Consider the following 9,480-nt stretch of genomic DNA (forward strand, 5'->3'; position numbering starts at 1 on the left):
GTGTTGCAACTAATTTTTTTCAGCTATAAGTGATGTTGCAACTGAGATTTTTTTTTCAGTTGCATGTGCGATTGTAACTATACTTTTGCAAGACTTTCCGGTTTCAACGGGGGTTGCAACTGAGATTTTTTTTAGGTTCGACTGTATTTGACTTTTTCAGTTGCAAATAGAGTTGTAATGTTGCAACTAAGAAATACTATTGTGAAAAGAGGAATTCTTTTTCAGTGCATGATTCTGTTTTACGAAAATGATAGGAACAAAATTAGCTTTTTTATTCAGGTAAAACAATTAGCTTTTGGATTCTGTGTAGCTACATCAATCAGTTCAAAGTGTCAGCGTGGTCTCGCCGGCTAGATCGATTTACGAAGCTGCTTATTTCTTGTGTTGAGATCGTACGTACTAGTATTAGAAAACTGGCTAGCAGGTACGATTGAAACTTTGGGCCAAACTGCATATGTATGAGTAAGGTTAGTCCGTGTAACACAAGCTCAAAGACAAAAAAATGAAAAATGTTTGCGAGCATTGGCACGGAAAAATGCAAAGTAGCAAGAAGGATCGAAAGATCGCTGGTTTCGCACGTCGACTGAGAATTCTCAGTGCACTGAGCGTTAGTCAGTCCCAAAAAAAAAACAATTGATGCCCTATGCTGCCACCTCAACCTTGTGGCCCAAACTCCCTAACGGGGCTCATCTCACTTGTCTACGTCTATAGGCCAGCTTGCCATTTCAGCCCACGCCCATTAGCCCAATAACTTGTGGGCTTGCTCCCACTCAATTTCTAACGGGAGCCACCCGGAAAAGGTTCTCCTATTCGGAGATGGACAGCTCCCACCGCTATTGCAAAACCGTACATGAAACCTTAGCTTCATACGGCTCCTCTATAATAAGAAAAAACAAAAAAAGGACTGTTTCGGTATTATCCCCCTGGGCGTAGATAGAATTAGGTAAGATAAAAATAGATTGGAAAGTCCTAAATTAGACCAATTCAATTCCGTCTGCTAGAATAAGAAAAAAGTGCTTCCGAATTGATCTCATCCTTTAGAATGATAATTTCTCTTTGTTCAGTAATAACTTAATCTTGCAATAAAACACTCTTGCTTGGAAGGTATGGTAAAGGTAAACAGTTTCTATTTTTTGAGATAAAAAAGAGAGTGCTAAAGGAGTCATTCAGAAGTGAGTGCATGTGGCCTTTTTTCACGGGCGGGCTCCGAATACAATCGAATAAATGAAATAATAGGTACTTCCTGCTCACAAAAGAAAAAAGAAAGGTACTTCCTTCTTCCTAAAATAAGATGCATATAGGTTGTTACAAAAAATTTAAAGTTTGACAAACTATATGGAAAAAACTGTCATTGAATCACAAAATAATAATGTTAGAATGATAGTGAAATATGCTTTCATATTGTGTGCATTTCGTATTCTAGATGCTTTTGTTTTTATCTATACTGGTTAAGGATAGCAATTTTAACCCAGGATATGGGTACCCGCAGGTATCATACCCGTAAAAAAGGATATAGGTACACTTTTATACCCATGAGTAGTACCCATACACTACCCATTAAGTTATGGGTATGGCACATGTATAGTCTTGTACCCAGTGACGGACTCAGGATCACGGCACACCCCAGGCTAGGTTCAGTACTGCAATAGCTACAGAGCGCACAATGTCCTACGAAACTACAGTGAAGCCTGCTTTGCTGTCGCTGCGCCCCGGGCCATGGCTCTTGTGGCCTGGGGCCTAGATCCGCCCCTGCTTGTACCCACGGATATACCCATGTCCTAACCATCAATTATTAATTTTTCATATGACACTTCTTCTCTTGCTAAGTTATGAGTTAGAATATAAGATTGTGATTTTTTACATTTTGATAATTGTTATGTACTCAACTACATGCTATTGAGCCGAGACCGTTCATTTTTTTTAATGAAATTTGCTATGGATGAATGTAAAATTATGAATAACTCGTGTATTATGTATACCCGCCGGGTACCCAATGGGTATAGGTATGGATAAAGTTTTATACATGTGGGTATGGGTATGGATATAAGCTTGTACGCATTGAGTATACTAGATTTTGATGTGCGCCTTGGCGCACGACCCCGTGAAACTTGTGCTAATGTTCATTTTATATACATTTGTGAACATCGATGATAAGGAAGCACTAAATGAAGAGTGAATAATTATGCATTTTGTTTAACTGGATACAGGGAAGAATTATCAGTTGACGAAGAGGAGCTAGGGATTAACGAAGAGAGCAAAAGAACACAACATATCATGTATCTTGCAGTCTTGCATCAGTCCGTCGCTTTTCCTGGATAGTCCTCCACGCAGCAGATTTCTCAGCTTTGTTCTTATGCTGATAGTACTTGGCGATCAGGACAAAAGGACAAAAGTATGTTGACAGTTTGGCCAACAGAACAATATGATATTACATTTTGACATCTAATACTTAACAACATTAGATATTGAGGTTTAATTTGGGACATACGACTGGACTTAGTGTGGCGATCAGGACAAAAGGACAAAAGTATGTTGACAGTTTGGCCAACAGAACAATATGATATTACATTTTGACATCTAATACTTAACAACATTAGAGATTGAGGTTTAATTTGGGACATACGACTGGACTTAGTGAGCATGCGAAAGGAAGATCTCACGTCCTCACCAGGGTTCCACGGAGTAGTAAGTTAAATTAGGCACCACAAACCATGTCTGCCCCTAGGCACAACGAAGCTCACACTACACATCAAAAGAGATAATAATGGTTATATGAAACCATACCAATAATGGCTGCTCCTTATGCTATATTATGCTCTTGAGCCTGAAAACAAAACCATACACTGACATGACTGAACTCTAGGTAGTACAGCTAAAAAATAAAAACTGTATGTAGTAGAAAAAGGCATAGCATGCCTACAGTTACGAAAAAAGAAATTCAGCTCTGATATAACCATATAGGTACTACCGTACTAACAACAATAGTTAAAGAATACCAGGAGCTATCGTATATAGAAGGAACAGTCGGTACATATTATTTATGGCAAATTGCCAAAGATAAATTGTTTCATATAGAGAAGAGCTTTGCCCTTTAAAGTACTCCAGAAAATATAAACTATTCTGTGTACTTGCTGGAGGATAAGAAAACGTTCTCCCATATAACGAAGCAGCTAGCGTCAAGTTTTGCTTGGCGCATGTTCACGTTCTCACTTGTTGCCGTGTTGCTCCTTCTGAAGCTGAAGAACCAAAACCTGCAGATGTTGTCCATCATAAACTACTACTAACTCATAAAAATGGTTTAATTGTGTGATAAACCAAGAGAAGCTCACAAGGCTAACCACCTGGTTGATCTCCATGTTGTATTGATGCTGCACATCCTTTGTTCACGGAAAGTGCCCACATAGTTCTACGACAATGTACATGGAACAAGTGCCCACAAAGCAGCTTCTTTGATGTGCTTCACAGCAAATAATAAATGTGTCATCGCTCCTGCGTATATATGAAAAAACTAAATCACACATTGAGTTTATCTCCTGTAGCAAAGTGCTCGTTCATGTTAGAAGTGATCTTTTTTTTTGTAGCGTACATAGTCTGAATTCTGAAATGAAGATTCTGAAGCTGCGGAAGTCTCGGATCAAGTGCAGTGGGACTCCGTAGTTCCTGATTTTAGTATTGCAAAACCAGAGGCTATGCACTTATTTGTATACGAAATATAGATGCGATGACTATGTTAACCATCTAAGCTGATACAAGAAAGCTGCAATATGTGGCAAGTGTGTGCGCAAGAAACATTATGCAGAATATGAAATTGATAAGAAACTAAGATGTAGAATATGTAAGTACCAAGCAGAGGTTTTGTCAGATATATGCAACCTACCGTGTTCATATCATCTACGAAGAGGATAAAATAAGCAAAAAAAAATGCACAAGCAAAGTATATTTATTACTGAGGCTGTTTGAATTCCATGGATCGAGATGCAAATCATGTGACTGTATTAAAGTACAGTCAATGAAAATCATGGATTGAAACTGCACAAACCTCTACTATGTTGTCACATATGAGGCAATTTATCATCGTAAATAACCCGTCAAGTTCATGAAAAATATATGGATTATGACAGTAACTAAATTCGCTTGAGGTAACTAAATTCGCTTGAGGTACACAAGAAATTTCACTTTGAATCAGACAACATAAATACTCATCAAAATTAGTGGGTTTGCTGCCACAATTCTAGTTGTATTTGCATATTGAACATGCTTTATGAATCAGTAGGGGGAAGTTTCTCCTAACAGTAGACAAAAACCATGATTTAGTACCAGACCTAAGAGAAGTATTGTTAATGATCTCGACTGACAAGTGTACCTTGAGTTTTGGCGTCAACTCATTTGGAGTTATTGCAAATGATGACAGGTTGTATCTTGTGGTGTTAGCCGGAAGTTTGTTTTTTTCCCGCAACGAGAGGCTTCAGATTTATCATTAATAATAGGGCAGTACATGCTCTCGTCCCACTTTCCAGTCAGGGTAGAAACCTTATTACCGTCAGTATCCTCAACAAATCCTTCAACCTTGCATAGAACTATATCTTAGTAAGATCTATGCAGATGATAGGGGAGGCGAAAAACATACAAATCACGGGAACCATCTATAATGTTGTCTTTTACCTGGAGAGGATTGCATCCATGAAAGGAGACTGATGTTTCAACCTGACCTTGCATGAATATTGCCTATATTTCCACTTATGATCATCGTGCCATGGTGATGACAATAAAGTTTACGGATGATAAGGTTATTAATCACTGTTGTAACCTGGTATGGAGAGTATATGCACTTCAAAAGAGGTTCACTTTTCACAGCTCACAAGCAATTCTATAATTGAATTTGGAAAATAACATGCCAACAATTTGCCCTCGCAACTGCTGAAGTAATCACAAAATAACAGATATGACCACCTTTTTTTCTCAAGAAAACTTCATTTTAGTGGAGATTTGGAATGGAAAATTTCAATGGGGATGGAAAATTTCAATGGCAATGAGAAAGCACAATATACATTATAATAGTTAAATGAAATAAGTGGTAATTTGAACTACAACTTTAGCTATGTTAGTTTCTCTTTGTATATACGAAACATAATGGAAATGAGCCTAGTAGGAACCATCCTTAGGATATAATTATGATAAACGCAGCCATGGCGATAGAAATCAGATTTCAATGATACAAACCGGATATATTCAGTAACTATTGGTCATTTCATAATAAGGTGAGGCAATTTATTTGTGGATGCTAAAGTATTTAGAAGGCAATAAAAGAAAAAGCACAGCTCAGAATCCTCACTATAATATAAAGAGTGTCCAGGCTTCTCCTTCCCTGAAGATCGACATAACAAATTCATAGCAGACTATGGAGGTACAACAGACGCATAGAATAGTTGTCCAAATTATTGTAGATTTCCACGAGCCCATGCGTCTCTTCCTGGACAGACATTAACCAAAATGAAACTGTTTGCTGAAACTTCAGAAGAGATGCAACACTACACAAGTCAGTAAACAATGACATATTTAGCTGTAGCTTTTATCCGAGACTTCAGAAGAGATATCAAGAATTTGTGTGTAATGTAAAAAATAATGTTCCAACAAAAAACAACTTGGGAAGATTATATCAGTAATTAATCATAAGTAGCACAAATTAAACTGCCCAGGCCGCTCAATAGATGACATAGATAATACTGAATCACACACTAAATAGTATATATTGCGTGACAGAAAAGAAATGTATAGGTAGTTAGCCAATGACACTAAGTAGAAAAATACATGCTGGAACAGTTAAAAAATAAGCATTCTCGTACATCGCTCCCCATGAAAAATAGTCGGGCACGATTTAATATTGAAAACAATATGACGTGCCCCTAATAGTGAAAATTCGAGTCAAGCAGCTGGGATAGATCATATATAGAAGACTGTAGTTTACACCACCTTAAATAATATGTACCTTATGAATTTCTTATCAAACATCGCATATCCCACCAAAGTTAGTTGTAGCTCAGTGTCGCCAGAAAATGAATGGAGCAGAGCACAAGAAAGAAGGGCATCCTGAAGACACATCCATGGCCTAATGCCACCATTGAAATCTTCTGCACCAGGGAGTAGTCAACAGCCAGCCAGCCAACCACATATTCGCTCCAGCCTTTAATCACCAGGCACGGACGCACTCCTCGTTCCTAACCAATCAACTTTCAGTCACATGACGGTGGCCTACAAACAAAGGGAAAACAGTTCACAATTTCATCAATGAGAACAGGATGACCTCTACGATCCCAGAAATGCACATATGAGCTGAAAGGTTCTATTTGTCGAAAATAGCGTTTTACTACTTGTTTACCAGCATCGTTTCAAACTCTGCTCATACTAATATTTTTTCCTTGCAAGCTTGACCATCGAATTAATCGTATCAATGGAAATTTGTCAGTTGCACAACAGAATAATATTTTCCATGCCCTACTCGGAGCATGAGATCTAATCTATCTTTTGCCAATTTTCATGGCAGGCCCAATACTACAAAGATAAAATATGGTACCTGTAGCCACTTCCTGGAGTGATGTGGAGGAAGAAGCAGATGTATTAAAGGTATTCCGCCAGTGCAGAGAAAACCGTGATACACCCCAAACTGTTGAGAAGCTGGCCGATAGAAAACTTAGGACACAGTGGAAATAAAAAAATAAAAAATATAGAGTTGAGATTAGGCAAAGCAAGTACTTACAGTAGCAAGAAAACCGGAGCGTAAGAAATAATCTTGGAAACTGAAAAAACCTATTGTCGCATTATAAGAGCAGGAACTTACATGAGTTTGCTCGCTGCAAATATGTACAAAATCCATTATAAGCATTTTTTGAAAAACGAATCTAGACGGCAGCGAGACAAAAAAAAATCAGTGACAACACTTGATACCACAGGGCAAACACAGTATATACTGATTCATTCCACGAAACGGTTGATGCTTGCAAGATAAATGCATCACACATGAACATGAAAGCTCTAACCTATATAATGAGATTGCACACACAAGTTTTAAAATTACATAAATATAGCTTGTGAATCTATATACATATGATATTATGCAATAAAGGAGTATGACCTTTTCGAGACAACAATTTTGCTAAGGAACGAATGGGTTTATCTTTAATTCAGCTAATCAGCTACGGATGTCCATTGCTTGGGTAACCGATGAAGTGAATTGATTAGACGCTCACCACAATCGGAGCCGGTGTTCTGCCCATCACACCCATCCGTTCCTCGCTAACACATGTGACGGAATAATTCCATTTAACGCATTTGTGCTCTCAAGCTTCCACCTAAAACATGTGCCAATGCATTCAGATACATGAACTGCAGATTGAACGGTAAGCAAATAATGCAAGGATTTCTATGCCAGTTTCATGCTAACAATCATATACAATATGTTGTTCGGTCAAATTACGAAATCATAATTTTGAAGTCCTGAGAGCTACCCAAACAACAGAGCTAGGAGGCGCAAAGCGTTACCGTAGATGTCGGCGACAGCTTCAAATGGCCTTCTGCTTCACTTTCTCATCGGTCATGGTAGGAACCCTGGGCACCAACTTCTGCTGAGAACCAGCCAACCGATTTGAGGGGCAGGTGCCAGCTACATAAGGGGAAAAAACCTTGTAAGGTGGGGGAAAAGACATACAGCAGAAAACAGATGCAGTGTGTTTGGGCCTTTTCAATTTTTACGTTTTAGTGACTTGAATGCTTTTAGGAGAGTACATGTTCTTTAGTTTTTCTTGGTTGGCCAATTTTTTCTGACTTTCTATTTGACCACATGACTTGCATCTTTTCCTTATTTTGTTTCGCCGGTGCATGCTGAGAGATTAAAGATTTGAGAGAACGAATAGCTTAAAACAATACAATACAATATAAGAGAGTAGCAGAATAATTCACTACTTGGATGTTCCTCCTCCCTAAAATTTGCCTTTTCTTCTTCTTTTGCCTACAGTTTTTCCAAAAAGAGCATGGCTAACTTTCCAATGATTCTTTTAGATAAACATCACATCAAATATGTGTGCGGTATCATTAGTGCGCGGCAAGTGGTAGAATCTATCGGCAGCTAGCTAATTAGTTGTAATAATACTAATCAATCTACCTTGGATCACATGCCCAAAAGACAATACTTCATGGTTACTCTAATAGAAAAGGCACCGTTTGCATCTGAACAACCGATCAGCTCAAGGTGGATCATAATCCACCAAAGAACCCAGCCACAGCTCTTCACGTACAGTAATTTTAGTCAGAATTTTCACCAAGCACCTTATAATCGTAGATAAAAATGGATCTGCGTGAACAAAAGATGAGATTTTCTCCATTCCTTTGAGAGAGAGAGAGGGATAACCTGGTGTTCTCCTTCGAAGAAGAGGTGGACGACTGAGTAGGCCACGACACTGCCTAGCAAGAAGATCCTCGGAGAGAGAGAGATAGACATGTACGTGAAGGTCGGATGTAGCAATATCAATCTCGTCCTCCGGCAGGTGCTACAGCCTACATGCCCTCGCCGGCAGGCGCACCGAGGAAAACGGAGGAGGGCTCGGTGGTAGAGCTTCGACCGCTGACCCCACGTGTGGTACTCCAGGGCCGGCAAACCACCGCTGTTCCGCGTCCAGCGAGCGCAGGTGCCGCTGCTCTTCCGCCTCCATGTCTCCAGCAGTCGAGCCCGCGGCCGCGGGCTTCTTGGCCATCCCGTTGCGCCTGCTATAGGAGAGGTGGAGGTGATCCGGGAGTTGATTGGGGGTGGAGGGAGGAGACGAGTCCCTCGCGTGCCGCTGATAACCCACAAGTATAGGGGATCGCAACAGTCTTCGAGGGAAGTATTACCCAATTTATTGATTCGACACAAGGGGAGACAAAGAATACTTGTAAGCCTTAACAGCGGAGTTGTCAATTCAGCTGCACTGGAAACGGACTTGCTCGCAAGAGTTTATCGAGTAGTAACAGTTTTATGGCAGTGGAAATAGTGAAATAACAAGCAGCGGTGAAATAAAGACAACGAGTAGTGATTATAGTAAACAGCAGGATTAAAATACGTAGGCACAGGGACGGATTTAACGGGCGTTGCATGGATGAGAGAAACTCATGTAACAATCAAAGCATGGGCATTTGCGAGATAATAATAAAACGGTATCCAAGTACTAATCAATCAATAGGCATGTGTTCCATATTTAGTCGTACGTGCTCGCAATGAGAAACTTGCACAACATCTTCTGTCCTACCAGCCGGTGGCAGCCGGGCCTCTAGGGAAACTACTGGATATTAAGGTACTCCTTTTAATAGAGTACCGGAGCAAAGCATTAACACTCCGTGAACACATGTGATCCTCACATCACTACCATCCCCTCCGGTTGTCCCGATTTCGTCACTTCGGGGCCATTGGTTCCGGACAGCGACATGTGTATACAACTTGCAGGTAAGATCATA

General features: G+C 39.7%; 1 long non-coding RNA gene across 1 annotated transcript; it reads right to left on the reverse strand.

The window, feature by feature from the left end:
• Positions 1-4,465: 4,465 nt before the first annotated feature.
• LOC124676108 lies at positions 4,466-6,030 on the reverse strand. The gene is made up of 4 exons (XR_006993521.1): positions 5,987-6,030; positions 5,333-5,470; positions 4,663-4,807; positions 4,466-4,577 (listed from the first exon to the last, which is right to left on the reverse strand). It is a non-coding gene; the product is annotated as an uncharacterized LOC124676108 (long non-coding RNA).
• Positions 6,031-9,480: the final 3,450 nt, after the last annotated feature.

The sequence above is a fragment of the Lolium rigidum genome, chromosome 7 (genome assembly GCF_022539505.1).
Source record: "Lolium rigidum isolate FL_2022 chromosome 7, APGP_CSIRO_Lrig_0.1, whole genome shotgun sequence".
Taxonomy (NCBI): Eukaryota; Viridiplantae; Streptophyta; class Magnoliopsida; order Poales; family Poaceae; genus Lolium; species Lolium rigidum.